We start from the raw sequence: 5,331 nt of genomic DNA on the forward strand, positions 1-5,331 counted from the left end.
GCGATCGTGTTCCTGGTTTACTAGTTCCTTTTTATTAACCTACACTACTTAAGTCACATTACCCCACACATAGCTCGCCAACAGATGTTGGGGTTTGAAATGGGTACAGATTGAAAGAGTGAGCGGAGGGCCTTATTAATATTACGTCATCTCGTTTTTGCGCCCGTTTAATTCCTTACCTGACGACGGGTCCCACCGCATGGAATACGTGGCATCGTTATATTCACCGGTAAGGCTATAATAAGATTCTGAGGGCATGTCGTGTGCCTGCTCGGATTTTTTGACGATAATCCAACCGACCAATCATGGATACAACAATTTTTTTTTTTTTTGGGTTTGAAACACTGAATCGAAATTAAAAGAATATTAAGCCATTATTATTTTTTTTCTAATTTTCAAATGCAGTCCATATCTCTGCTGAACAAAACTTACGGAATTGTACGGATCGTCCTCGTGGCAATGTCCGCGTCATTAGTTTTCTCGCTTAGAAAACGTCACAGCTCCTTCCTAAGCCCTAACGCGAACAAATTTGTTCCTCCTCGGCTTTCTTCTCGCCTCCGCCGCCCTCAAGATCTTCTCCTCCTCGCCTTTCTTCTCGCCTCCGCCGCCCTCCACTTCCCTCCCTCGTAAGTTCTGCAAGTCGCTGCACAGACTTCTCGCTTCCGCACCGGCGGGTTCTGCAACTCCGCCGCATAGATCTTCTCGCCCTTCTTCTCACTACCGCACCGACGCCCTTGCGGCTTGTGGAACAGTTCGACTTCACTACCTCACCCTTCTTCTCGCTTTCCCCGCGAGCGGAACAGAAGACTCCGCCGCCCTCCACTTCCCTCCCTCGTAAGTTCTGCTCACGACCGACGCAACCGCGGCCTTGCGTCTCGGCTTGTGGAACGGAGCTAGGGTTCCCGTCCCTCACTTGCCGCAGCCATCCTCGTCTAGAAGCCATCGGTGTATCTAGGGTTTCAAGCGCCGCCTCCACTCGTCGACCCAACGAATCTAGGGTTTCTCTCGACGCGGTGAATTTCATTACAGGTAAAACCTCATTTTTTTAGAAATGTTATTGTTTCTGTTTGAAACTGTGATTTCTATTTTTATTTATGGTTTCTGTTCTTAATCACATTGGGCAAATAACTAAACAGGCATAGAAGTTTTTTACTCTAAAGTAAATTGGCTATGTATCATCCAAATATGCTTCCTTCGTATGAGGAGTCAAAGAGGAATTGATCTGATAATACAAAAAAAAAACAACATCTATCTGTTAGTTATTTCTAGGCTACTTCCATTCTCAGAGCTTATCCCAATATATTCTTTTACTTTCAATAGGAATTATAACTAGACATTCTCTTATAATGTCTACTAAATTAGTTAGCTTCACAATACCCTTATGCATGATATTATAGAGTAGTCTCCTATCATTTCTTTAGCATACTCACAATACCTCTTTTTTCCTACAAATAAAACAAATTGATTCCTATATGTGATAACTCAATTTTGACGCCTAATAATTCATGATATATAGGCATGCCATTTAAATGATATCCTTATTTCAGTTATATCTAATCTTTGAGATACTAATTCAACATGGATCATGAAACTTAATATTAAACGCAGTCAACCTTTAAAGTGTAGGATTGTGTGAATGGATGGTGTGCACTTACTAAAGAGGAGGGTTGAATAACTGTTTGCATAAGTGTGATTAAGAAGTACAATATGTTTACTAATGATTTGTTCTTGTCTAAACAGTGCATATACAAGTCTTTCTATAGTTATATTCTTTTAGCGCTTTAAGTTGCAATCATTTCTTTTGAATGCTCCATATATTGTCACTTGAATACTATCTATATTTTTCATTACTTATACAAACTGCTATTGTTTAACTTAATTTTGTTAAATTTTACTTTTAGATTGTTATTGAATGCATCATCAAGTAACAGCAGCATCAACCATACCAAATATGAAACTGTACGATGCAGGAACTGCGGATTAACAACATTTGTGCTAGTCTCTAGATCGATTAAGAGCCCAGGAAGACTATATTATGGATGTAGGTAGCATGGATGGTTAAAGTGGGTGAGTTCCGATATTGGACTAAATGTAGACACCAATGATATACATTTTAGGATGTTGCCAAGAGTGGAGTCAAGAGTAGGAAGTGAACACATTGCTTATCCTGGACATAATATGAGAAATTGGAATGTACCGCTTATGGTCTGGATATTAGTGATAGTGAACTTATTTCTTTTGGTTATATATTGTTTGTGCGGTTAGCACTAACGATCTAACTCAGGTTTTGATGAATGATAAATCAGGTTAAGTTAGGTTTGTCGTTATCTAACACTCTGATCGAGTGTGCAGGCTAAGTCCAGACAGGTCGACGGGCTGACCGGATGTCTGGCACGAAGTCCAAGCAGGTCGACGGGGCTGACCGAACGCTTGACACGAAGTCAAAATGGGTCGATGGGCTGACCGGACATTTGGCACGAAGTCCAAGCAGGTTGACGAGCTGATCGGACGCTTGGCACGAAGTCCAGCTAGGTCGACGGGCTGACCGGATAGCTGGCGAGAAGTCCAAACGGGTCGAAGGGCTGACCGGACGTCTGGCAGGTGAGTAAAGGTAAGTCACTAGAAGGGAGTGACTGTGAGGACGCGTTCCCGGGAAGGGAACATTAGGTGTCGATCCGGCTTAGATCCATTTCGGATATCTAAGTCGAGATCGTGACTAGATTCCGGTCTCGGAAAGACGGGATCTAAGCCATACTCTGATCTTATAAACTGTGCTAATACTTTATTTTACAGGATATACATTATTTATTTGCCTCAGATTAATCTTGTCTTGCAGGGAAGATGTTCCCTGGAGAAAGGTGGTTCGGGCGCCCGGAGGGGATCCGGGCGCCTGGAGGCGAATTCTATCCTGATCGCGGCGTCAACACGTGGAACTCACTGGTTGGACTTGCTACGTCACACCAGGGCGTCCGGAAGGGATCCGGGGTGCCCCAAGCCTCATATAAAAGAAGGGGCAGGGGTGGAGCTTTAACAACAACTTTGAATTGAAGAACTCGCTCTCCTGTGCTCCTGCGACGCTGCAAAGCTCCGACAAACGCGCTGCTTCTCTTTTTAAGTATCTTATTTTGTCGGTATTGTTTTAATTTTTTCATTAGCATTTTCTGTACTTAGTTTGTAATATCTTTCGAACTGCTAGTGAATTATCCATCGAAAGCACCCTCGTGTGTGGACCTTGGAGTAGGAATCGTCAAAGGCTCCGAACCAAGTAAAATTGGTTCTTGTGTTAGCATTGTATTGTTTTACTTTTCCACTGCGCTTACTCTTATCGACAAATTTTTTATAATCGATATTCACCCTCCTCTATCGAACGTCTACGATCCAACATATACTTGTTTTGTTTGTTGGTTGGTCTAGTTAAGTAGTGCTAGTATTGTAATGTGACAAAGAAATGTAATGACAGATGATGTCAACATTTGTTTTTTTTCTTGTTTATGGATGGATATTAGTTTTGTATCCTTATTATTTGTATCTCATAACTCCATTAACATTCTAAATGGGGCGGGCGCCATTATGATTTGCTATTGAAGCAACCATTGGTGCAACGTTGTGAGATGGGAAATTAGAAGCATGTACTTGTATTTTGTTTAGATTTTGTAAGTTGTAATGGATCAATTGTTTTGAGTAGCTCTATACATATTTAGTTTTATGAATTGTTGTACTCTATCTTTATGTCTATACATAGTTAGTTTATGAATTATTGTAAGTTATGAATTACTGTATACATATTTTGTTGAATTGGATTGCTCCACTACGTGCAGCAATATGATTTATCTAAACTTTGGGCAATTATAAGTGGTCAGCAATACATTTATTGAAACTTTGGGTCTTCTCCTTCTTTTACATGGATGGGAAATACTTCTGCTTCTGATTCACAATTTTTTTTATTTCTCAAAACATGATAAATTATATAATTAATTATGTATTATCATATTTATTAAAAGGAAAACATATTATGATAAATAACTTGAAAAATATTAAAATTAATATTAAGATGCTCCATGTTTGGCATATTTAAATGTTCATTTATTTCACTTAGCTTTTGGGCAAAGAAAACGTTTTAAGCAGTAAGAGTAGACTTATTTTCTACGATATGACATTCTTTTCATCAAGGTCGACTACTTGGAGCTATATTTACAGAACAACCAATGACACATCAATTCTCCAACCCATCACTTCTTTTTTTTTTATCATCAATTGCCTGATCACGAGCTTCTTGATCAGCAGAAATGATGTCATCCTCGACTACATCTTGAGCTACTGTGTCAGCAAACGCAATGCCATTAGAGTTGTCAGGTTTTTCATTTCCAGCTTCGCCGTGAGATAAATGTATCCCTAATACTCATTATCATATATCAAAAGTAGATAACAGGAAAAAAAAGACAATAAACCTGTCCATGAACTGCATCCAGCATCCACAAGTAAATAAATATAATCATTAGAAGAGAAGAGTAAGAGAATAGTTTATGATGTCAGATAATACATGAATTAGGAATACATCTCTTGCGTGGTCTAAAAAAGAAGCAACAGAAATTGAACACTATTCAAACTCAATTACTAAACTGTCATCTTCCGTGCCTCGTACAAAAATTTACATTTGGGAAAACTAAACCAAGATATCCACGCAACAAAATACCAACCTAATTGGATAAACAAAATAAACAATATGTGAATGATAAAAATTATGGTACCACAACATAAAATAAAAGTTAAAATAGTATGTGAACCAGATTAGCAATCTAAGAAATAAATAATATGATATCGATGTAGCTAAATTTGTTTGATCTATCAAATTAACAAGTTGATCTTTGTGAGGTTATCTTATGCAACAATATGATATTTAGGATTGCAAAATATAACAAAATATAGCATTCACTACTCTTCTAATTGGCGTGTACATTTTGTGTGCTGTGCTACAATCACATAAAGACTCATAGCTGTCAAATCTGGTTTGTGTGCTGTGCTGCATTCACTACATTTTGTGTGTTGTGCTACATTTACTACTTTTGACAATGGTGCCTGAACAAGTCATTCACCAATTAAATAATTAACTGCAAGTAAAAAAGTAGCAATTATCATATCTCAAAATTTCAAACCCACACTAAAATGTCAATCTACAATCACATAAAGACTCAAACATATACATACTGTTTCCAACTACACTAAATCACAAGTAAATTAAGAACTATAAACTAAATCAAATTTGTATAGACAGACAAATAGATGAATACCAACCATAGTTAGCATCCTAACGCATATTAGTAGAACCTGTAA

Source organism: Zingiber officinale, chromosome 10B, assembly GCF_018446385.1.
Source record: "Zingiber officinale cultivar Zhangliang chromosome 10B, Zo_v1.1, whole genome shotgun sequence".
NCBI lineage: Eukaryota > Viridiplantae > Streptophyta > Magnoliopsida > Zingiberales > Zingiberaceae > Zingiber > Zingiber officinale.